General features: G+C 45.2%; 1 long non-coding RNA gene across 2 annotated transcripts in view; it reads left to right on the forward strand.

The window, feature by feature from the left end:
• Positions 1 to 26,126, forward strand: part of LOC135245676 (uncharacterized) — a 142,316-nt gene that overhangs the window by 20,082 nt on the left and 96,108 nt on the right. For both annotated transcript variants that reach the window (XR_010327330.1, XR_010327331.1), the window contains exons 4-5: positions 423 to 494; positions 3,474 to 3,579. This is a non-coding gene — a long non-coding RNA (uncharacterized LOC135245676). The remainder of the gene's footprint in view (positions 1 to 422; positions 495 to 3,473; positions 3,580 to 26,126) is intronic.

The following is a 26,126-nucleotide window of genomic DNA, read 5'->3' on the forward strand; positions in this document are numbered from 1 at the left end:
TCATTGCACATTTACTAGCTCCCAAGTTACACTTGCTAAGCTCGTAAAATTTTATTATTTAAAATAAACAAACCTTTTAATGCATTTATATATGTCCTAATCTGTACCCAAGCACATTACTATATTACACAATTATTACTATATTACAATGATACACGATTACTGTAAGATTGCTGTAAGTTATAAAATAAAGTTTTATTGCCGTTGCGATCCCTGTCCCATTAATGCCACACCGAAGAGTGAAGTTTGCCAGAGGCGTTTCTTTGATTTCCGTTTTGGTTTGTGCTTTCCAAGTCCCCGTGGGCGAATTTGCCAGGTGTGTGCAAACATAACCCAAGTACGGATTTAAAGTATTAAATTAGCTTTTGAAATTTAAATAGTTTTATAGCTCAAACAGCGCTCTGCCTTTTCCCTGTTTGCAGTGTGCCCCCAGCTCTCGATATGACGACGCCTGATTCCCCTGCAGTTCACGGGTGGCCGATGACACCACAACGGTAAATTATCAATCATTCCAGTAGTTTTTTTTTGTTTTTCTCCCTCCCAGCTCGGTGGATCAGTCTGGCTTTTTCCTCTAACCCCGTGTATCACTTGTTTCTGCATGCCAGAGACAGCAGGGCACTGGCAGCCAGCACTTAAGGGGGGAAACGCGTCAGACCGTCAGACGGCAGCGTGACGGACCGCAGACAGCGCCCGCCGCTCTCGTTAAGGACCCGCTCGCGTTCTCCTTCCCAGGCGCAAAATGGCCGCCGGAGTCCGGCCTCCTTCTTTAAGGGCCTCGGACTGACACCCTGTCATCAGCCCCGTCTGCTCTGGAGCCCGGCTGAGCGCCTCTCGCTCCCCCCGTGGTCATGTGGCTCCTAGCATTATGGGGAGTTCTTTTCAGCTTGCATTGGCAGTTTTAGTCGGGGTTGGGGGGGGCAGTTAGGATTAAGGTTGGGGAGGAGGAGGAGGAGGGGGTGGGTGGGTGTTGTAGTCACAGTCATTGGGGAAGTTCACCGGACAGACAGAAATAAACTCAGCGGTCTCTTCCCCCCCCCCCCCCCCCACTTCATCAACGTCCCGTTTATCGCCGCGCTTATCTGTCTGGGCTCTCCGGTCGGTGGCGGTTCCGCAGAGGGGGGGGGTGGGGGCCGGGTCCCGCGGCCCTTTTGCCTCTCGGCTCCTTCCTGTTTTCATTCGCCGCGGCTTCCAAACCAAACGTGTTTGCACAGGCCGGGCAGATATTAATAAGCCGGCGTTGTTTTCACAGCAGATTAAGCCTCGGAGGCTGCTGAAAGGTGGAAGGCGCTGGAGCAGGGCCCGTCCCTCCAGCTCCGTGCTCCCAGGCCTGTTTCTCTTCTCTGTAGGTTCTGGACCGCACCATTTAAAGCAAACCCGCTGTACTAAAGTCCTAAAGGTTCCAGCTGTTATTTTTAGTGAGCAGTAACCGCTTGGGTTATGACATATTGCTCTTATTTTATTCCTGATTCTTATTTTAAAAATGTTTTGACTATCTTTTGTGACATATTATTAAATCATATTAAATGATATATTCAGTGTATGTAGATTTATCTATGACAAAATTATATGTCATAATAACTGCTTCTCCAGGTATACTGTACCTACATACTGTATCTCTGATTCCTGCAGTGTACACCTAACATCTAAAGCTCAAAAACTGTGTGCAGAAGAGAGAACTGTCCGTCAAAAAACAAAAACAAGTCCCTGACTGTATGACACTGATTACCTGCCCTTTCAGACAGCAGGATGTGTGACTCACACTGGTCTTTGCGGCACCTGCTACGCTAACAATAAGCCCTGTGGCAGGTATACACACACAGTCGGCCCGTCACACTGGAATCAGACCATGACCGAGCTCTTTGTGAAAGAGCACTCCAGGGATTTACCCAGGGGTCCAGAGAGGGCCCAGGGATTTGGGCTTCAGGTACCAGTTAACGCTCAACCCTCACTCGGACCCCTGACGTCTTTTTGGCCCCTGAGCCGCACGGCCTGCACTCCGCACTTTTGCACCTGATTGGCCGTCTTTCCCTGACAGGCGTAGGGAGATCGCGGTGCTGAGCGGTGAAATTAGCTGAAAAATGATGCATGAAATGAGAGCATTACATTACATTACATTACAGGCATTTAGCAGACGCTCTTATCCAGAGCGACGTACAACAAGTGCATAGGTTTCAAGATGTAGAGGCGCAAAAGAAACACTAGAGTGAAGTAAGGATCGTAGTGCCAGAAGTGACCACATCGATCAGGACTCCAACCCTGTAGAGTAAGCTTGTTCAGCAGCAAGAATCCTACCAAGTACAAAGTACAAACTAGCACTGGAATCACACCTAATCATACAAAAACAATTCTACCAGATACACTAACATAATCAAATTATCCTAGCTAGGTACAATGAGCTGAACTATAGGCTAGGGAGGGGTGGGAGAGGTGCAGCCTGAAGAGATGAGTCTTCAGTCTGCGTTTGAAAGTGGTGAGATTCTCTGCTGTTCTGACCATCACGGGGAGGTCATTCCACCAGCGAGGGGCCAGGACAGACAGCAGACGGGAGCGGGAAGTGCAGACGCGAAGAGGGGGAGGTGCCAAGCGTCCAGAGGTGGCAGAACGGAGAGGTCTGGCTGGTGTGTAGGGTCTGATGATCCTCTGAATGTACCCTGGTGCTGACCCCTTAGCTGCCTGGTATGCAAGCACCAAGGACTTAAATTTGATGCGAGCCATAACAGGCAGCCAGTGGAGGTCAGTGAGCAGGGGGGTGACATGGGAATGTCTGGGGAGGTTGTAGACCAGACGCGCTGCAGCATTCTGGATGAGCTGCAGGGGTCTGATGGCGGATGCTGGCAGACCAGCCAGTAGCGAGTTGCAGTAGTCCAAGCGGGACAGGACCATCGCTTGAACCAGGAGCTGGGTTGCGTAGGTGGTGAGGAAGGGGCGGATTCTCCGGATGTTGTACAGGAAGAACCTGCACGTTCGACTCACCGCCGTGATGTTCTGGGAGAGGGACAGTCTGTTGTCCATCACCACTCCAAGGTTTTTTGCGGTGGGTGATGATGACACCACAGTGTCCCCCAGGGAAATAGAAAAGTCAAGAAGGTTAGAGGATGGAGCAGGGATGAAGATCATCTCCGTCTTGCCTGGGTTCAGCTTAAGATGGTGGTTATCCATCCAGCTCTGGATGTCCCTCAGGCAGGCAGAGATGCGAGCAGAGACCTGAGTGTCAGAGGGCGGGAAGGAGAGAAAGAGTTGGGTGTCATCGGCATAACAATGATAGGACAACCCATGGGCAGAGAATGGCGCATGTGTTCCAGAGCGTAAAAGACCAACGGACACTGAATCCACCGAGACAAATCAAATGAGATATGGTATCAGTGGAGATCTGTCTATCTCTTTCACTCTCAGGAAAAAATGAATCACTGTATATTATATGTTACTCATTTATTCTGCATTGGTTTTCAATATCGATATCTTTTTTTTTACAGTCAAGATAAGACTGGGAAGTCCATCCACAGACATCTCACGGACCAGCAGCTTTGTGGACAACATGGACTTTGCCATTCCATCGCCAGTGGGGACTGACATGACTCAGTAAGTTGCTACACACCCCTCCCTTTCTCCCTCTCCCCCCCCCCTTTCTCTCACTCCCTCTTTCGCTCTGCATCTTTACAGCCTCTCCACAGTCTGGTGATCACATCCATCTCATTCTCGCTGGTCTGTCTCCCGGCCCCTCACTGCGGGGACACTCCGTACTCACGCCCCCAAAGAGCTAACCACCATTGCATGTAAAAACATACAGCGTACAAGTGCTCCTGTCAATTCCTAGGTCCTTGACGGCTTGAAAGAGATTTGAAAATCATATGGGGATATAAGCACTGTTTAGAAGCCTTGTTTTAATAGTGGTCCTTGCTAGGAAATTACTCCCAGTAGAGAGTGTTGGGTTGGGTGAGTGTGCCGTCCAATGGACAGCCCCTCCCACTCTCCTGGGTTTGTACCCCTGCGTATCGTGAAAATGCATTTCACCAGGTGGGCCTGTACAACAGCCTAAAATTAGATTCAAGCCGTTTCCATGTTTTTTTTTTTTTTTTGGTCCTCCTGTTTTCTTAAGCATTTTGCTCAGCTGTTTGTAGGAGAGGGAGCGATAGAGAGGGAGGGGGGGGGGGAGAGGGAAATAGGGAGAGGGCAAGGGCGAGGGAGAGAATGCATGGTATTAGTTATAGTTCATTTCTGCAGTATAAAGGGGGTGTTTGAATAGTGGCTGCATGGTCCATATCATCTGGGCTGGGGTTTGTCTAGTTGAGCCTTGTCTAGTGAGAATTCATGCAGCTATAGGGTCTGGGATATAGTGTAGGGTCTGGTTATCACGGTCTGTAGTGCTGGATTACATTCGCAGTGGCATGTGGTTAATATCACCTCTTCACTGTATGTGCATCTGAGAATGCTTTTCAGTGATCAAAACAGAGAAACCATTTAAGGTGGGCCTCTATCTAACTGTATAACATAACCGGCTATCAACCCGAAATGCAATCCTTTTATTATTTTTTGTTTTTTCTGCTTGCACTTTAAAAATGAAAAATGATCAAAGCTGTTGATTTCTTGATTAGGAGTGCTCAGGGTCATCATGTGAGGGGGGGGGGGGATATTTATTTGAATCACCTGAACATTTCTCCTCTGTAATTCTAGCATATTTGTCACTGGTCATGATGATTGCATGAATAGAACTTGTGGGCCTTTTCTCTGTAGTGCTGACGGTGTGTGTTCTTTGGCAGCGTGTGTTTACAGTAGGTGCCCTGAAGTGATCTAGACTTTGCTCAGTCAAGGTTTTTCAGGGTGTTGGTCAACAAAGGGGGGCCGATCGGCAGTTAGCAGGAAAGGTCCGTTTCCATGACGACTGTTTAAAGAGGCTGTGTCAGTTTTTACTGGGCCGGAGAATGACGGCACCGAATGGAATGTGACAAAGTTCACGTGAGCGACACGACCGCATTAAACTCACAAAGCAGCACGTCTGAAGCCTTCTGACAGACTGCACTTGCTCATATAGTCTGATATACTGTATATGAAAGGAGGGGCCTTTTATTTTGACAGACATCCTTTTTTCAACACGTACACATTCCTGCATTTGCACACACTGCTGTGTTCAGTGTAAAGGCATGGCAGTAGAGCCTTGTTGATGGCGATGCATGCTATCTGCCTAAGCTATTAGTCACAAATCAAATCTATTTTATTTGTATAGCGCTTTTTACAGAGAACTGTCACAAAGGTGCTTTACAAAATATCAGAAAAGAACAAAAAGCAGGTATGAACCCCCAAATATCGAGCACATTCGGTAAATAAAACTCCCAGTGGGGAGAGAAACCCTCAAAAACCTTCAAACTGTGGGAAGAAATGGCAGCACACAGCAACTAAACGCCAGGAGCAGCTTCCTCGCAAAAAGACCAGCATGGTTCGCACGTTCATTTACTCCGTTTACAAATCACGTCCAGGACCGATGCGTTCTCTGAGTGAGGATTCCCCAGCGGCCGGCGTTCGGATATAAATACTGCGCGTGCTGTTCACCTCCAATCCAGCTGCGTCTCTGTGCGTCATTTGAGGCTGTCGCTTCCTGGACCCAGCTGACCCGCCACACGCGCTGTAAGAGAGGAATTTCAGAGCGGGGAGTGTATCCCACGTACCAAAGGAGTCGCACGAAAATGTCCTTTCTAGCGCTTAGCAAATGCAATATATGTGTATTTTAAAACAAACTGCTGCCTAAATACTGTATAACCAAATGTCACATCAGTTGCCGAATGGCTTGATTTTCATTGCTGCTGTGTTTGCGTATCGTTTACGCGCTAAGCTTCTTTTCACATGTGACCCACAGTCGCAGTGATGAATGTGGGAAAGGTCATAGAGATTTATTTTTATTTTCTGATCTAATGGCAATGGGAGCATGTGGTGTGCAACAGGTCTTTTTTTTGTGTGTCTGTTTCTGAACTGTGGTCCTGTAGTATACTAAGCACACTTGATATAAACTTTATATTTCAAGTATTTTATAAGTATGATATCATATACAGGTATACTTCAGCATACTATTTTTTTTTTTACATGGGGAACCATTCTCCTGCATCCCACACTGGTCTGTTCCATCCTTACCCAGCCACACATGACCAGTCTCGCCCTCCCTTAATCCAAAATTTATTCCATCCCGGCAGACTGTGTCTGTTCAAGGCCGATGCTTCTCTCTCACAGCTCGTTGTCAAGTCTACTGGTGTTCAGTGGTCCATGACTTTCCTCATAAAACTCAAATACATATTTCTAGTATTACTTACTTTGCTTTTTAAATGGTGTTTGCTACTTAGTTTTTTAAAAATTGAAATGTAATATCTAAATATTGAACAAACAAAATCAGTCGTGGTTTTAAAACCATCGCAGCCTTGAAGCTGTTCAGCAGGCTTGTGCCCCCCTCACCCAAAGCTTTAAAATGGATTCAGTTGGGGACAGTGGAGGATTGTGAGTCACTATTTTTATTTATTTTCGCTTCGACAGCATTGTGCAGCTTTGGAGGCTGGCTTTAGATATAGAGCTATGTACACAGCAAGGGCTGCACGCTAACTTCCCCGACTGAACATCCCCCCCCGGTAGGCCAGTCTGGATCAGGCTCATTTTGTGGCACATACTGTACATGCCATTCTTCCTGGAGGTGCTGTACAACTTGGCATTGAACAGGGTATGAGTACCGTTTCAGTGTAGGCCTTCCTTTGGCATTATCCATCTCCCTCCTCATCCTCCTTGTAAAGTTGCAGCTGTGAGACGGGCGTTGTTCTCATTGACATCCATCTAACGGCGTAAGCGGAGGTGCCTTGTCTGTGTAGGTGTGGGAGCCTCTGATTTACATTAACCTGCGTGTGAACCTGCGATGCAGAGTCCCCATTCTGTATATAACGGGGGTGGTTTCAGACTGCTGGACGGAGTGAGCAAGAGAGGGTGTGTCAAACACCCATCCACATGGGACAGTCATGCAGACGACTCATTTAGGAGAGGCAGGGTGGTTAATCCTACCCTTTTCCCTCCAGGCTACTTTGGGCTGGTGCTGCACTATGTACACAAGGACCAATTAAAGCGTAGGTGGAAGAGAATAAGCAAAGGACTGTTCTTTTATTTAGCTTTAACTCTTTGAAGAGTAGGTGTTTCGGAATGTTTTCTCAGAATTCTGAGTGTGTTCTAGAACCCCATTGCTTTCCATAGTAGTGATAGTTACATCAGCATGAGAATGTTCAGTTTAGAACATTCTAATCGCGTATTTGTGATTTCTCACACGGACAGTCTAATTCATTAACTGTGAGTGAGGTACCTCTTCTATATGACAGACAGTAGATGGCACTGTTCTTTTAAAAGACCTGTTTCTATGACATTATGTAAAAAAAAATCTTTATTCAAGATAAAGGTTTAACATAATTGAGATATTTAAATGCTGATTTTTAAAGGCTTTTGCATAAGATTAAATATGTTTGACCGAAGATTATTTACCTTCATCACCTACAGTTTTTAGCTGGTCATTTAATCTCATCTCAACTTGTGTGTTAAGGCGTGTGAATGTGTATAGAAATATGCTGTAGCTGTTGATGCCCTTTTAATAGCCTTCATCTTTTCCATCTGTTTTTAGAAAGTTGGTGTACGATTTCCGTTTTATGGTTAGTGAAAAAACTTTGGAATGAAATGATTGCACTCATTATGGCCAGTTTGTGTTTGCGGAGTAGGGTTTTTTCCTTGCTTGTTGACCTGTAATTATATAATGGAGAATGTCTGGGAATCTCTGTCCATTGAACCGTAAATCCACGCTGGCAACAACTTTGATTAATTTCTTCTGCAGAAAGCAATGGGTCCAACTCTAGAGTGTCCGGCTGACCCGATTCTGCTAAGATTAAAAATGAAATTGAATCTCTAATGATATAATTAATCTGGGAATTCTGAACATTGGTATGTGCACTTTTGGAAGTTTTCATGACCTGTTATTAAAATGGAAAGCTTTGAGCTCACCAAAGAGATTTTCATTCATTGCATCCACACTGACAGCCTCATGTATCTGTATGTATGACTTGATACATAGAAAATGGAGAATTTTATAATCTGTTATACCTTGGACCCAACCTGCTATAATTGTCCCTGGTAGTGGACACTGTCTGCCTGACTGAATCTACAGTAGATGTATTTCAAAATGATTTGGTAGGATCTAAAATGTATTTATATTGGCCAAATTATTGCATTTTTATGAAAGTTATGGAAATAACAAATAGGGTCAAATTCATCCAGCAGCACTGTTTTCGTCTTATTTTTTATTTATTTTTTAATTAATTATTTCACAAAGGATCACAAAAGTGACTAGGATGTTCTTCACTGACCTAATGCTGATGTAATGATCACTGCTGGTAATGGAAAGTAATTGAGTTCTAGAACACCTGAAATTTTTGAAAAAAAAAAAAAAACATTATGTGGAGGATGTCTTTTTCCCAAAGTTACAGACAGAATGGCAGAACTATTCGCTTAAGAAATAAGATGTGATCTAGATGTGATGTGTGTGTTTGCAGACTGCAGTGGGACAGAATTGAGGTATTTGCCTAGAGTGCTCGTCTCTTACTGAAAACAATCGGTGCATGCTTCAGGGTTTAGTTTTAATCTCCCCGCACTGCCTGGTTTACGCTATAGTCACAGTAAATAAATGCTGGGTAATGAGGGTATGACAGCAACAGCTGCATTCTCTTTAACATCGCTTTCCCACTGAAGGGAGCATATCTCTAACTACTGTGTGCGTGTGTGTGCGCGCGAGGTGTGCTGCGTGTGCATGTGTGTGTACGTGTGTGGGTGTGTGGGTGTGTGTGTGTGTGCATGCATGTGTGTGTGCGCGCGCGTGCGTGTGTGCGCGCGCGCGCGCATGTGTGTGTACGCGTGTGTGTGTTTGTGTGTGTGTGCGTGCATGTGTGCTCGTCTGTGCTTGTGTGTCTACAGAGCCAGCTGACAACTATATTGCCGTGAGCATTGTTTTCATCTGCGCAGTCCAAATTTTCCCTGCAAACATGAAACCTAATCCTATCATTCACGTAAAGAGATCTGTTCGGGGGAGCTTGTTGGCACATGTAGCTTTGTTTCGGGTAGAGATTTGTAACATCTGTCTGAGGTGCTGATTTTAGTTTGTGTGTGTGTGTGTGTATTTGATAAGTTGCGTTTATTCTGTGTACGGGTTACTGAGGGAGGAGTACGTTTTATTTAACTTGGGACGTCTCTGTCTTGGTATAATTTATGTTCTTGTGGGCACACAGACAAATTCCTAGCAACTGCTGAGTTGATGTGGAAGTGAAGTATTGAGTCTTCAGTGTGACACTGAGTCACATGTTTTTCCCTGCACTTGGGCCAAAATACCATTTATTGCAGAAATTAAGTCTGCTGCAAAGATTTTATTTATTTTTTGTAACAGGCAGAAGCCGTATTCTCTGTGCTCTTTGGTACGGTGGAGCTCTGAGGCTGGCCCAGGCTGCATGACCCTGCACCTCATGGAGCAGATGGGCTCTGTGCTTAGAGACTGTGATAGTGCAGGAGTCGTTGGATCCTTATCACAGGAAAAAAAAAAAAATATTTTTTAACTCACTCTCTCTTCTGGGCCTCCTCGCTGGTTGTGTGTTTGCCTTGCTGAGACAGGCTCCCTCTGGCTTTGGAGGTCAAAGGTCATGGAGTCATTATGGCTGAGGGTTGATCGGGGGGGGGGGCTCATGTGGCCCTTCACTGGAACAGGAGGTGTGCCGGAATCTTCCCTGTGTGATGCAGAAGCCACTGTTGTCATGGCAATGTTAAACAGACAGGCCAGGGACATGCAAGGCCTCTTTCGTGTGAGTTACAATGTACCAAAAAAAAAAAAAAAACGGAAGAAAACACAGAATTCCTTGAATGAACAGATAGGAGAAATATGTGCATAGTTTTGAGATTAAAGTTGATAACTCTCTTCAGGTTTGCCCTTTTGAGGGTGCGGCACTCTCCACTCTAATTGCTCCAGCAGATTTATGTCCTTTTTGTCCTCTATCTGTCATTTTCCAAGGCATTTTTGATGGGTTGTTGTTTCCTTTTACTGTACAATTTGCTCAAAAATGTGAGACAATATTGCTAATAGTTCTACGTAACAATATTGCACATTGTACACAGTGCTGTGTAGATCGAATGCTTTCAGGAGGCATCTTGCATTTATTTCACTGAGTCCGGGAAAATAAACACACAAGTGCAAGGAAAGACTTGCTTGTTAAAAAAGAAAACAGAAAAAAAAGCTTTAAACGCTTCCAAAATTAGGTTTTTAACAAAAGCACAGGAAAGCTATGTTTTAACGAAAGCGGTGTTTATAAAAAAAAAAAGGTCTCCCATTTTCCAGTTACAGTGACTGAGGGCCTTGTCATCCGGGGGCCTGGGCCAGACACTCCCGCTCCTTGGGGGGTTTGTGTTGGCATTGCGCTCATTTAGAAAGCTCTGCTGGCTCCTCCAAAGACCAGTAAAAGTCTCTGCGGGATGCCTTGCAGTCTCGTATTGGGCCCCCTCTCCTAGTGGTGTCCGCTGCTTACGGACCAGACTGAGTCAGAGCACAGATAAACGCCACTGCATCTGTGGCTCTTTGATTTGCACGTGCGTGTGTTTGTGGGTAACTCGAGTTTTAAAAGGTGAGACCTTTCAACATGCCATTATTTATACATGAATATATATATAAATCTGTGCACACATTGGCCGAACGTTAATAAATCTGTGCACACATTGGCCGAGCGTTAATAAATCTGTGCACACATTGGCCGAGCGTAATTAAATCTGTGCACACACTGTGTAATTCAGGGCTGCAGCGTTGTTTGTGTCATTAAGGAGATGTATAAAAGGCTGGTCTCTTGCTACACCAGAGAATGAAAAGAACAAATTGTGCCACAGTTTCTTGAAACACTGCCAGTTTAGAAAAAAAAAAATAGACTCCATGATGAAACAGCCACACTGTGATCCATCTCTTTGGACAGAAGTGTAATGTTTGTTCCCAGACAGTAGTTAATCTCATTAGCAAGACTTCATTTTTTGTTATGTGGCTTGCGCCTCGTCTCCCATTACCCATATGTATAACTAATATTTAAAATACTTCTATGGGCTGTTTTATGACATCTTAAGAAGCAAGAGAGATATTTCAGCAATGACACTGAGATCCAGCCCTCGAGCAATGGGACATACTGTTCCAACCCTCTCCGCCACAGAAGAGAGAAATCAGGAGAGAGAGAGAGAGAAAGAGAAAGAGAGAGAGAGAGAGAATGAGAGTGAGAGCTCCACTGATACCATATCTCATTTGATTTTACGTGCTTGTCTCGGTGGATTCAGTGTCCATTGGTCTTTTACGCTCTTGAACACATGCACCATTCTGCTCTCATTTCATGCATCATTTTTCAGCTAATTTCACCGCTCAGCACCGCGATCTCTGGCTCTCAGGGAAAGACGGCCAATCAGGTGCAAAAGTGCGGAGTGCAGACCGTGCGGCTCAGGAGCCAAAAAGACATCGGGGTTTTAGTGAGGGTTGGCCGTTAACTGGTACCTGAAGCCCAAATCCCTGGGCTTTCTCTCGGTCATGGTCTGATCCCGTTGTGATTTTATTTGACGAAAGAGCTTTTAACCATCTCACCAACTGTATGCGTGGGTTTTACTGGAAACGTAGCAGGTGACACGAAGGCCAGCGTGAGTCGCGTATCCTGCTGTTTGAAGGGCAGGGAGATCAGTGTGTCATGCAGTCAGGGACTCTTAACTGTGTATTCCGTTTTTTTGGTGGTCAGTTCTGCTCCAAACAGTCCAGTCTGTGTGGAGTCCGTTTTCGTCACAGTGCAGGGTGTCGTAACAGAAGCTCAGCAATCCGTCGTCCTGAGTACTGGAAGCAGGCCCTTCATAAGCAGAGCTGCTGTGCAGGATGTATATGTTTGGGGCCCAAAGTGGAGTGGACGTTGGGGAATTCACGGAAGGTGCATTATTAACACATTGGCGAACTCCTACCAGCGTAATAAATGGCGTGAGTGGTGTAGCGGCCAAAGCGAACGGGAGACGGTCTCCAGATGAAGTTCAGCCGTGGTTCTGCGCTCCGGGCCCAAGCAGTGCAACACCCCTCTGCACTGGATTTAATTAAAAAATGCATTTACACTGAGGCTGGCTGTCATTGGACACCCTTCCCCTCCCGCTCAAAAAAAAAAAGTTATTAAATAAATGAAAGCCGGCTGTCGTTGTTAAAATTGAGTTTACCTGCTGTGTCTGTGGTGCTTTTTATGGCTAAATATCTTTACTGGAGGAACGCCAGTTAATGATCTTTTACCACAGGTTTGTGGAAAGGGGAAGAAGCCAAGCGCAAGCTTCCGCCGCGCTAAAGCAGTTTGACAAACAGCATTCTGTCCCCCTTTTCCCACGAATGTACACGGGCTAATCCGCGTGGTGGGCAACTGTATAGCATAGCGTAGCGAGTGGCTGTGTAGATTAGCGTAGTGGGTGGCTATATAGCGTAGTTGTGGTTGTATAGTATAGAATAGTGGGTGTATATATGGCATAGCATAGCATACAGCTGTGTAGCATAGCATAGTGAGCGGCTGTATAGCGTAGCATAGCGGCTGGTTGTGTAGCATAGCATACTGGGCCACTGTATAGCGTAGCATAGTGGGCCGCTATATACCGTAGTGAGCGGCTGTATAGCGTAGCATAGTGGGCAGTTGTATAGTGTAACACTTGCGCACAGTTGCATATCCCCACACTCAGGGATATGCGACTAAAATGTTGCATAATCCTGGTGCAGTGCTACGCTTCGCATCAAGAGGGCCGTAGTCCTTTAAAGAAAGTGAACAGGAGAGGGTCCAGATTTACTGCCCGGCCTTTCAGCTAGTGTTTTTTATTAATCCTGCCCCTGAATTTCGTTGGGCTGCATGACCGAAAGAGGTAATATATTTCCTATGTGGTGAGATGTTAAACTAACAGATTGGCCAAGGCCACTTTTGGCAGTGGAATCTGTTCCTTTTCTTTCTCTTTTTTTCCCTCTTTCCCTGGTACAGCTCGTCCCATACTGAGACAAATCATACAGAATTAAAAGAGGGAGGGGAAAAAAGGAAAAGAAAAATAAACACAGGAAATTGCTGTTTTTGTAATATGTCTCACGGAAACCTGAATGATGTCATTTTTTTTTTCTTTTAAGAAAAATATTAGTGAAATTACTGATGTGTTTATTTTGATTTAGCCTGACCACCATTAACAATTACAAAGTCACTAGAGATCTGAACTGTATTAATGGAGATTACAAAGTTTTAACCAGTTGTGGATCAAAGCGTTTTGATTTTATTTTATATTTGTTCACAGCAGTTCTTTTTGTTCCTCTGGGCTACTGAGATAGTAATTTAGGTTAATTGTGCAGATAAACAAGTTTTATACAAACAACATTTTCAAACTGTTATCCTGCAGTGTTTTTATACAAAAAATTAAGCTATTTCATTGCATGTCTGGCGTTGAATTTTAGCAACTAAATATTTTGACGGTAATATTTTAGGCATTACTGTGTATGATGTGTTGTGTGTGTGTGTGTGTATGCGTGAGAGAGAGTATAGGCATGCCCGTGTGTGTGAAAGAGAAGCTGCGTGTGCACATACTTTGTGTGTGTGAGTGCGTGCATGTGTTTACATGTGTCTGTTTGATAGGGAGCATATGTTGTGTGATTGTGTTTGCATGTGAACATATGCATGTGTGTGAGTGAGCGTGAGTGTCTGCGTGTGTGCATTTATGTGTGTGTGCGTGTGTGCATGTGTGTGTGAGTGTGTGCGTGTGAGCGTGCATGTGTGTGTGTGTATGCCTGTGTGTGTGTGTGTGTGTGAGTGTGCATGTGTATGTGTATGTGCGTGTGAGTGTGAATGTGTGTGTATGCCTGTGTGTGTGTGTGAGCGTGCATGTGTGTGTGTGCGTGTGAGTGTGAATGTGTGTGTATGCCTGTGTGTGTGTGTGTGAGCGTGCATGTGTGAGTATGCGCATGTGTATGCGTGTGTGCGCGCGTGAATGTGCATGTGTGTGAATGTGTGTGTGTGTGTGAGCGTGCGTGTGTGAGTATGCGCATGTGTATGCGTGTGTGCGCGCGTGAATGTGTGTGTGTGTGTGTGTGTGTGTGAGTGTGAATGTGTGTGTATGCCTGTGTGTGTGTGCGTGTGAATGTGTGTGTGTGAGCGTGAGCGTGCGTGTGTGTGTGTGAGTATGCTCGTGTGTGTGTGTGTGTGTGAGTGTGTATGCCTGTGTGTGTGTGTGTGTGTGTGTGAGCGTGCATGTGTGAGTATGCTCGTGTGTGTGTGTATATTCTGGCGTGTATCTCGGGAGTCCTCTCGCGCCAGCATTCCTCCTGAGTGAGGCAGTGTGTTTGAACCCTCCCCGCGCGGCCGGAGCAGCACAGGCTCCTCGCTCATTCAGAAATATGTCCGCCCGCTATTCAGAGCACCTGTACAAATACGCACTCCTCCCTCCGCGCTCCCCCGCTCCCCTCTCCCGCACTCTGGAATGATGAGCACCCGGGCGGGAGCACCTGAACCCGCCGCGGAACGCCGCGCCGCCCGCGCCGGACGAGTCTGACGTCTCGAGCGCCTCGGACCTGTCCAAGGCCGGCGGGGCTTCAAACGGCAGCTCGGCCCACACGTTGATGCCAGGGCTGGTTCTGCGGCTGGGCAAAACTCAGACCCCCCCCAGGCGATGCCCCAGGGAGAGTGCTGTGTAGGGTGGTGGGGCGGGGGGGTAGGGGTGGCTGCTGAATGGGGAGCCTGTCCACCCCCCCCCCCCAACCCACCCCCCGTCTTGGATAGGGAGAGCGCTCAGAGCCCAGCGGGATCATCATCCCCTCTCTCCGTAGGTCCAACCACACCGGCGGCTGCACCTCACGCTTGCTCTGTGAGCAATGGGCCATTTTAGTGTCTCTCCGCTGTTCTTCCTGAGCTTCCAAAAAACCTGCGTGAGGGAACACAGTTGACCTTGTGGGCATCTTATATAAGGATCTGAAAATCATAAAGTGGAACACTTTAAAACTTTGGAATCAGGTTTTCATTTTTATTATTTAAAAAAAAAAAAAAAGAAGTATTATTCACTGAGTGGAATAGCAGAATACCTTTTATTCTGTGCAGGGAGCTTGGCCACGGTGTGTGCGTAAAAGGTCTGTGATGTCTTTTGCGAGAGGTCTCCTGTGGCCTAGTTTGGCGAGGGACAGCCCCTGGGCCCAACTCGCTGGATTTAAACCTGTTAAACAGAGCGCTCGAAGGCTTTCTCCAAACGCACGGCACTCGGTGTGACAGGCACTCAGATATGCAGGTCGCTGCACACTCAGAGCGCGTGGGGCACTCTGTGCAGTGGCTCACCTTGTGTTTGTTTTCACAAATCACTTATTCAGCCTAACTTACCGCTCATTCTACACTCAGTCATTTATTGTGACGTTTTGTTGTTTTCGTACATTTTCATACTTGCACAGGCACGTTTTCAGGCATCGTTTGAGAGGCGGTTACACTATTTATGGATTTATTAATTTTCCAAAACCAGTTTTAGTGGCAGAGGGGGGGGGGCCCTTTTACCTGACGATTAGAGACTGGTGTCCATATCGGAGTGGCACACAGGCCTCATGCATGAGTAATGGTCACAGATGTCACCGTTTCGCCTCCATTAAAGCCAGATGTTTAAAAAAAAACGGGATCATTTAGGGTAACAGGTAAGCTCTGTGCACCATAAGTGCTTAACACGCCCTCAGACTTTACACTGATCCTAATAAGCCCCATGCAATCCTAATTAAAGCACCCCCAGGGGCCACAAGCTTAAGTGGAACTAATAATTCCCAAAATAAGTCTTGGAAAGTGTTGAAATCTCGCCCTTTTCCCCTCTCGTGTGTGTATGTGCCGAGAAGTATTTTCCCTGCACTTTTTTACAAAATAAAACAAATCAAAGCCCTGTTGAATGAAGATCAACTTCCAACAGTTCAGGCACACTTGGACTTGACATTATGATACTTAGACACGTTTAGGCCTTTTGTGAAAAGTGCCAAAGAAAAGATGATGCAACCTGTGCGTGTTTTATTTTTTATTTTCTACACAGTCTGGAATGTCAGTTTGTTGTGCGGGTGCAGCTTTGTGCTTTTTTTTTTTTTGTAGAGGTGTTTGGCTTTGTTAACGGTGCACGCATTGCAGCCCATGTGTGAGCTCATGTAGTGTGACAAAGGTCTGTCTCTTTCTGTCTCTGTCTGTCTGTCTGACCGGCTGCTGTTGAGGTCCAGGGAATGTTTCTTCCCTCATCTAATCTTCCATTGGCTCTTCAGACGTTTGATCTTCCAATTAGAGGCTTCTGGCCACTCTCACAAAAAAAAAAAAATACACACAATAACCCTTCCGTCAATTTTTTGAATGCACATAAAACAGACAGCCTCAAGTGTGCCTGTGGCCAGTAGGTATTGTACATGTTAAGATTGATTAAGCCTCCTGTATATTTATAAATTGTATATTTATGAACTGCAAGTAATAGAATTATTTAGTAATTATAATTTTATATAATTTATGTAGTTTTATAAAAAATGAAATTCATAATTAGAAATTATTTTTCAAAGCCTTGTTAAAATAAAGGCCTGTTTCTGTTCCTTGTTTAAAAAATTGGATCTTAAACTCCTGGGAATGACAGCCCCCTCTGCGTATTAACCAGGGATGAGGGGTGGTGTGTGTGTGTGTGTGTGTGGGGGGGGGGGGGGTGGCGGTTGAGATCAGCTTTAAACAAAGTTTGTATGAGTCAGAGGTGCAGACTGAACCAGCTGACAGAGCGAAGGCAATATCTTATTAATAAAGTAGAAGGGGGGGAAAAAAAGATGTTTGGAAACGAGCCGGGCTCTGAATTCAAAGGCCTTGTCTGGTGTCTTTGAATCCTTAATCGCTCCACCGAAGAAAGCAAATGGATTTGTGTTGCAACAGCTTGCTTCCTCCGCCTTGCCAAGTGCCAAATAAGCTTTCCCCAGCCGCCCTTGCTTCATTACATCATTTCTATCACAATTGTAAATGTGACATTGATTGGCTAGAAGGAGGGGGGTCCCTGGAAATGAAGAAAGTTTTTTTTCTTTGACTGCTCTCTGAAATGATATAGGGGTGCTAATCCCTCACAGGAGGGGGGGGGGGGGGGGTGTCAGAATTTTAATAAAAGCCCCCCCCCCTCCTTCCCCCCAAACTTCTTCAAATAAGGAATAATTATTTTTCCTTGACCTGCAGAGGAGGGGACGAGGCGAAAATGCAGTGATCTGAGCCAGTGGGGTCGTTTCTTCAGCGTCCAGACGCAAACCCCATTCACCAAATCATTCCCGCTCTTCATTAAAACCGTTACAACTGCACAGTATGGATTTATAATACTGCCTCTATGCTGGAACCCTAGTTTTGAGTGCAGAGCACAGTTGTTGTTTTTTTTGACAGTGTAGTTGTGTATTAAGGCTAGAGCATGTCTTTCACAAAGACAAGTTCATTTTTCAGTACACCTGGTGTACATAACATCAAGCAGTGTCCTAAAGAAAGGGTGTTCTTTGCCTTGACTCTGAAGGAACATTTTCATCCTCTGCAATCTCAAACAGCAGCATTTCCTGACCCTTTCCACATTTACAGAATGCCCGAGCACCCCGCTCTCAAATGGGAGCAGTGTACTGATGTTAATCTGACACGTCAACAGCAGGCCTAGATGTGCTTTTGTAGTTTAAATGAACCGATATGCATTTTAATAACATTCATTATTTTGCATTTTGTGAATGGGATTTGTAAGTTTTTTTTACAAGTAAGTTTTTAAAATTCATTTGAACTTCTACATTTTTTTTTCCCCAAATGGTTTCTTTACATGGCACACCTGACCTCGTCTGACGTCACACTGGTTGGGAAATGCTGACATACAGAACCGTTTTGTCAGACCAGTGCTAGCTGTGAACTCATGCAGTCAGACAGTCAGTGACCGCAATGCATGAACTATCATGGAAGGAATGTGCGACAAGTTGGTGTGATTAATTATGCACGATCCTAATCTGATAACTAATGGTGGAAAGGATGTCCATTTAGTATAAACTGGATATTTATTGCATTTTTTTACTCTCTGTATCTTACTCAGTTCTTCTTTGGAGTATGAGTGCAGTTTTTTTATTTATTTGTCTTTATAATAGTTCGACCAAAATATAACGTTTAAATGTCACCTGATGGGAAGGGGTTTTGGGACCTCTGAAGTGAGCACGTTTCGTACTTTGTTGACCACCAGGGTGTGCTGTAGCAGCATTCTCCAGCATCGAAGTGTACCGAACGTTAATATTTATCTGTTTTTCGAAGTACGTATTATTACTTTGTCCCTTGGGGGGATAAAACAAAACAAAACTCTGCTTCGCAGGAAAGGAAACATTTAAGTATAAAATGAAAATGGAAGATTGTGAGCGTGTGTGTTTATTTTCCAGTGCACCGGGTGTGGCCCTGTGCTATTACACACTACACTCACACTTGGATCCATCTTCATTGTCTTCTTGGTATGAGCTCGGTGACTTTAAATAAAACTACATTTACTCAATTACTTAGAATTTTTATATGTTTACAAAAATAACGGCCTTTTTTCTGTATCGATACAGTTGTAATCCTTCCTTGACCAATTGAATCCTACTTCGCGTCTGCTGGTTAACAGCATGTGTGAGCATATCTTCAGACAGTCTGGAGAACATGCACAAAATTGCAGGCTGATTCATTTAAAATGGCAGACTGTGGTAATTAGGTAATGTGCAGCATTCAAGGTTGTGATTCCCTTTCATGGTCCAGTTGACTGATGGATGTGTAGACATGCGTGTCCTCTATCTGAGTGCAATATACTGAAATAATTTATTAAAATGTGGACTAATATATTTATGTATATATATATATATATATATATATGTGTGTGTGTGTGTGTGTGTGTGGTATGTGTAAGTAGTTTATTGCACACACACAGTCACACAAACCTATAACATAACACTTAGTTATTTATATATACACACACTTCTCTTCCAGAAAATAGTGATAATTTGTTTATGCTCTCATTGTGTCATGTTGTAATAACTTTATACACTATATTTAGTGAAATATTTTGTCATTATATTTCAGTGCATTATATTTCTGTAAATGGCCTTGTGAGCTCTGACTTTTGTCAGTAGCTCATACTATATTTTTCCTGCTCGCAGGAAACTGAGGTTTTTAAAAATATATATATATTTCACGTAGCGAAGCTGCAGTTGGACGTCTGTAAGTAGCCATCTGTCAGTGTAGCGTGTCATTCACAAGGCCTGCCAGAATCCCGTTCTGTTTAAACGCTATGCTTTTGATAAATAGATGGCACTGGCAGAACAAATTGTCCAAGTTTTGTTTTATTTTTGGCCACTTTACGATTTTGCAGATCTGGCAGGCTATCAACATTCCTCCATTTTTTTTTTTTGCTCCTAGAATGTTTTTTTTTTTTCTTTTTTAAATGCTCACAACCCCATCTTTGTATTTACAGAACCTAAGTGCACACAAAAATGACAACAGCTGACTCCTATATTTATTTGTTTATGCTGTGTTTATTTCCTTCTCTTTTTTTACCCTGCTGACAGAGTAAAAAAAAAAAAGTGACAATTTGTTATTTAGGGGCTGTGCTTCTGTGCGTTCCACTATGAGGGTGGAATAATTGGTCACCTCTACATTTATTTTGAGCAAAAGAGGCCCAGATCACACCTCCCTCGAACTGCACTCTTTTTCAGCCTACGAGATCTAGGTCACAGAGGTCCGTTTGTCGCACTTTTGTGGTTCCCCTTTCTGTGACAGTCTTGTCCTCCTCAGTCTCCTTCCTCCTCAGTCTCCTGTTAAGGCTAAAGGTCAGATGTGAAGGTCACAGAGGGGCTCCCCTGTGAATTTGAACTTTTTCATTTCCAAGTTCCCTTATTACTGTTATTCGCACGATATCCATGCAAAAGATTTTTTTTGTAGTTTTTGCACAACAGAGAATCATTTTTCTGCCACATCAGAGTTACTAAACAAATTTCATAGTCCTGTATTTCACATAAAGTCAGTGTCACGCTCCTAGAACCATTGAATGCCCATGCATGCGCAGGGCCCTTATCTTATCTCACATCGGTTACGTCACATTTCACCTGAGAGGAAACAGCATTTTACAGTGCATGCCTTTTCCTGCAAACCAGCTGAAATCATTGATAGGTGTTAACCTGGTGATCCCTTTCCTCCTTTTGTAAATGGCAAGTATGGTTTAATGTGTAGCTGCAGTTGTACTCAATGATTACTAAGCAGCTTAAATTAAAAAAATATGTAAATTAGCATAAACTGCGTAAAAAACTGTCCACTGTAAAAAAATTTATGAAGGTTGTTGAGTTTGCAATGGTTAGAGTTAAGAGTAACCATTAGATCCATGACATAGTGAAACCAGTGGGCGATATTGTAATGGTGGTTGCTGAAGCCTGTGCAGACCCCTGCAGGTGCGTGTGTGTCTGAGGAAGGGGGGGCAGGTGGCAGGGTGGAATTTCGGTGTGTGCCGATAAGTTTCGGCTAACCCTGTGCGCGGTGTCAAAACAAACATGGCGGAATGAGTCGCACGGCAACGTTTTTTTTTTCTGCCGACGGACTCCGCGCTGCAGTTCACTTCACTCTGTCTGAGGGGGAAGTTCTCTTCATTACCGGCCCATAGAGAGAGGGTGTGAGCGCTTGTGATGCGCGTCTCAAACCTGACACTACCGCGTGTGTGACTCTGAGTGCGACATGTTCATTACCACAGCAGAACAGCTTGGCAAGGCTGGATTTGTTTATTCTTTTGCTTCTGAGAACCTATGTGGGGAAAAAAGGCACATGCCGCATTGTGCTGCTGCTTCCATGTACTGTGTTAAATGTTTGACCAAAGTGCATGCTTGTATTAATCTGGATTCATTTATAACGGAGTTATATTATAGTTTAATGTCTATACTTCTTGTAAAAGCTCCAAGAGTTTGCGATGGAAACAGAGAAAATGCCCTTCAAATTGCACCTTTCTCAGTAGTTGCTGGGCTGGGCTTTGTGCAGAGTCCTGTTTCTGGAAGCTGCACTTTGTAAGCTGCACTTGAGCCATCCCTGACTCTTAGGTTTGTTGCATTTTGGATGAAAAACAAGCACGTGATTCTGTGAGTACAGCTTTATCTAATTTTTTTTATTTTTTTTTACCCAAGGGATTTTCCATTATGTCTTAATGGCCAGGTTGGGGTTTATATCCTATTGTGTTTTACTGCAGGAAACTCATAATGACTGTTGGACTGCGCTGCACTCTGGAGCTCTGACCACACATCTCCCGCACAAACCCGGCACAAACCCGGCTGCCACGAGCACTCATGTCAAACACACTGGCTGGGCTGCGAGCTACTCACCGGGCTGTGTGGAGGTGGAGCGCGAACGAGCGAGGGAGGGAGATAGAGGGAGAGCGAGCGGGAGAGCGAGGGAGATAGAGGGAGAGTGAATGAGGGAGAGAGTGAGAGGGAGGGAGAGTGAGGGAGAGAGTGAGAGGGAGGGAGAGCGAGCGAGAGAGGGAGAGAGAGAGGGAGAGCGAGCGATAGCGGGAGAGAGCGAGTGAGAGGGGAAAGGGCAAAGGGACTTGACAGAGAAGAGAGTGGGAGAGATTGAGATGACAAGAGACTGGGGTGTTTGGGGGGGGTGAGAGCCGCTTCACTGGAGGACTGGGGGGGTGGGGGGGAGAGTCAGACGAAAGCAGTGGTGTTGCTAGGAAACTCAGTAACGGGGTAACAATGAAGAGAAACCTCATCGTATTGAGCCCCGCTTTTAATCCATTTAGCACTAGGGGACAGGGAGAGCAGACAGGCAGAAGGGGGAGAAACTGACTTAAGTATACATTGTTTAGTGTTTTACAGAAGCTTTTTACTCATGAAAAGGCATGTTTTTTAGCATTCGGGCAAAGGAAAATCCTCTGTTCTGTAAACTAAACTGACAAAACTAAACGATCTTTGACTATCCTTCATTAAACATGAGAAAATGTATTTTCTAGTATTTCTGATATTTTGGGTGAACGTTTCAAAAGGGAAAAAGTCTTACCTGAAATTATTAGAAAGCAAAACCCAAACTACACCACGCGATAGTGTTTCCAAGGTCTTTCTGTCGTACTGTACATTTCATAGAAGCTGCTGCATACGTTTCGTTGTAGTTTTATTGTGTTTGTTGTGGTTTTCGTGACTGTAGTCGAGCGATCGCACACACAGCCGTGCTAGAGGTGGGTTTCTGCACGGTGACGACAGACCTGTCGGGTCACTGAGAGAGGTCTGTGAGATTGCATTACTCCAGCTGAGGCCCGAGGCTTGTCTTTGGGGTCACGCTTCGGTGGATATCTGAACATCTGAACCGCTCACCTGCAGCTGAATCTGTGCTTCTGGCAAGCGGTGTGTACCACCAGCTGAGAGGGTTAGATGGAGGGGTCCAGAGGAGGGGGGGGGGGCTATGAGACGTGACACTGCAGGGCTCCTGTTGCACTCACCTGCTAGAACCCCCCATTTATCCCCCCCGCTGCCAATGGCACGCTCCAGATAATCAGGAGATGTTAGGCCAGCCGCTGAGTAATTCCACATGTGCGGGGGGAGTCGGATCAAATTAGCGTGCCCTGACTAAAGCCCTCTCTCTTTCTCCCTCTTTCTCTTGATAAAACACACACCCATAACATACACACATGCAGCATATACGCGCACACGCGCGCGCACACACACCTACACACATGCAGCATATTCACACACATGCACACACACACACACACCTACACACATGCAGCATATACGCACACACACACACACACACACACACACCTACACACATGCAGCATATACGCACACACACACACACACACCTATACACGCATGCAGCATATTCACACACATCTATGCACATTCAGCATGTGTACACACACCTATGTGTGCACGCACACCTATGCACATGTTCACGTACATTCAGCATGTTCACGTACATCTATATGCACATTCAGCATGTACACACACACCTCTCTCTCTGGCTCTCTCTCTTCCTGACACACGCACGGTTTCTTGCTGCGCAGTGATGTTATCCTCTTATTCTGGGAAGGAGCTGTTCACACAGCGGTAGCATGGGGCCCTGCCGGCCTCCGTATCAGCATAACTGCCCGCTGTGTGAGAGAGGGAAATATCAGGAGTGTGCCGTTGCACAACAGCTCATTATTACCGGGTTAATCTCCAACACCAGCCATAAAGAGGGAGCCGCTTGCATGGAGCATGTCCGGCTCTGGTGCTCCATTGAAATATGAGAAGTATTGCGGAGTAACACGCAATCACTTGGCAAATTACAATGAAAACAGTTTTGGGGAAATAGTGGTGCTCATGTGGACGTTTTGATTGGAGTGACTAATTTTGAGAACATCCCGTTAGCCAGGGGTGTCCTATCTTATCCGAATAAGTGTGGCCAGTGTGGATGCAGGTTTTTGTCTTGGCCCAGCACTAATGCACCTACTTCTCAAGGTCTTGACTGAAAACCATGATCAGTTAAATAGTTAAATCAGGTGTTGCAGTGCCTGGATAGAGAAAAAAAGCCTACGCCCACACACCGGTCCTTTTGGGATCAGATCTGTGCACCCCTGCCGTGAGCTGTGAGCCAGTTACAGTGCTCTCCAGTTTTATGCTCCTTACCTGTGCCTCTCGAGTCTGTGTGATTGACGCTGGTGCAGTTAGCAGGCCTCGTTTCAGCGTGCCCTTCCTCCGAGCGCAGGGCAGCCGCACCACCACCGCCGCCCCTCCTCCGGAGCAGAGTTATTACTTTTAATCCTCCCTAATTGTTCAGTTTCAGAGAATGGGTCTCAGTCCGCTTGGAACTAATTCCGTCTGGGTTTTCAGTTTAATTCGCCACACCGGGGCCTAAGACCCCCCCCCCCCCCCTTCGGCCGCCCCAGAGAGCGTAAAACCCCTTATCTCCCCGCGTTGGGAAACAGTGAGCGACTTTGTGCTGAGAGTAATTTCTCAAGTGTCCGTGAAACATTCCTCTGACATTGGCACATTCGCAGTAATTAGCTGAGATGATGTGCTAAGTTACGGTCCGCCCCCGGCCCCCTCCCTGGCAGCGAGTTGCGTAAAAACTTGGATCATGGCAGAGGAAGCGTGACCAGGGTGATTGGATTGGCAAGGACGGGGACGTTGAAATTGTTAAAAAGAAAAATAAATAAATAAAAAGAGCAGGGGAGAAAAAGAAAATCTGTTAACTGATAGAAAGAATGAGGCTGGCACCTCCTGTCTGGGAGTGAATGGGTCATGCCACGCAAGTGGTGCTGTGCTGGATTTTGGAGAGGACATCACACTGACAGCCAGGGGAGATAATGGATAATGAGTTTTATAATGGGCTGCTCAGTGGTAAATAAAATGAAATCTAGTCTTTACCAACGGAAGAATACTGGATTGGTCAGAACCAGGTTGTTGCCTGTCCTGGTAATAGCAATCAATAGATAGATTTTGTTTCTCAACAGACATGTTTGCTGAAAATCAACAAGTGTTGTTAACATTTAGAGTGGAGGGCACTGCCTTGAATTATTGTATAGTTATCCCATTTAAAGTCTTCATGTATTTGGGTGTTAAATTTTTTTTTTTTTGTAAATAGCCTATAGTTTTTCAACTTGTTACCATGTCACTCATTTGTAGGATTTTAAATTAATATCCTCTTAATTGCTAATTGTCTATTGTAGGTAATTCTGGATAGCAGTATCTGCAAAATGCTAAAATCTGGATGTAAAAGCACCCAAATGATTGTATTTGGCAAACAGTCATTGGCTGGCTTAATATTAACTTAAAATTTGTTTGCATGTTTGTATAAGTTTATAGAATTTATTTATAATTCACATACACTACATGGTCAAAAGTCTGTGGACACATGACCTCCAACATGATGGGCATTAATATGGAGTTGGCCCACCCTTTGCTGCTTTAACTACCACTCTTGTGGGAAGGCTTTATACTAAATGCTGGAGCATTGCTGCAGGGATTTGCTTCCATTCAGCCAGAAGAGCATTAGTGAGGTCGGGCACTGATTAGGCCTGGCTTGCAGTTGGCTTTCCAATTGATCCCAAAGGTGTTGGATGGGGTTGAGGTCAGGGCTCTGTGCAGGCCAGTCAAGTTCCCCCACACTGTTCTTTGTCATGCTGCAACAGGACAGGGCCTTCCCCAAACTGTTGGGGAAGCACAGAAACATCTAGAATGTATGCTGTAGCATTAAGATTTGCCTGGAACTAAGGGGCCTAGCCCAAACCATGAAAAACAGCCCCAGACCAAGGGGTGTCCAGAGACTTTATACATATGCATATATAGAGAGAGTGAGAGAGAGAGATCATAGGCAAAGTAGCACAATGGCAGTTGTACTATTTTGAGTTGAGTGGGTTCCGTTGACCCTGTTCACAGAAGTTAGTCTTCGCTGTTTTTTTGTGTGGGTATGTCTGCGTTTCCCACCTCACTTGTTTAATATTTATTTCTCATATTACTTGGAGGGAACAAAACAGTAAAGAAATTACTTAAACGGTTGGAATTGGCCACGTTCTGTCGTGCCTTTAAAAAAAAAAATTAAAAAGTTTAGAATCTAAATGGCCTTTTTTAAATAGATATTTTAGGTGCTCCTTTTTCCACCCTAAATCTTGATGCAGCTGGTGCTTCCCCTGATCTCCTGCACTGTGATGCAGGGCTGCCCCCCCCCCCCCTCTTGGATGGAGCCATTTGAGGACAATCGGGACCCTATCCCTGCGGCCGTCCCTGCCGCTGGTTCCCACGCCCCCCCTCTGCCTGCGCGGCTCTGCTTCCTCTTCCTGCCAACAGCCAGGAAGGCAGCAGCAGCACCCTGTCCTGAACGCAGGCGCTGCTGTGATGGTGCACATAAACTATACACACACACACACACACACACATGCACAGACACACACATATGCACATCCACACACATACACACACCCGCATACTCACTCACACACACACCCACCCGCATACTCACTCACACACACACCCACAAACACTTACACTTACACACAAACACCCACACACTTACACTCGCACTTGCACACACACACACACACACACACACAGCATTGGTGCCGTTCCCCTT

Source organism: Anguilla rostrata, chromosome 19, assembly GCF_018555375.3.
Source record: "Anguilla rostrata isolate EN2019 chromosome 19, ASM1855537v3, whole genome shotgun sequence".
NCBI classification, from domain to species: domain Eukaryota; kingdom Metazoa; phylum Chordata; class Actinopteri; order Anguilliformes; family Anguillidae; genus Anguilla; species Anguilla rostrata.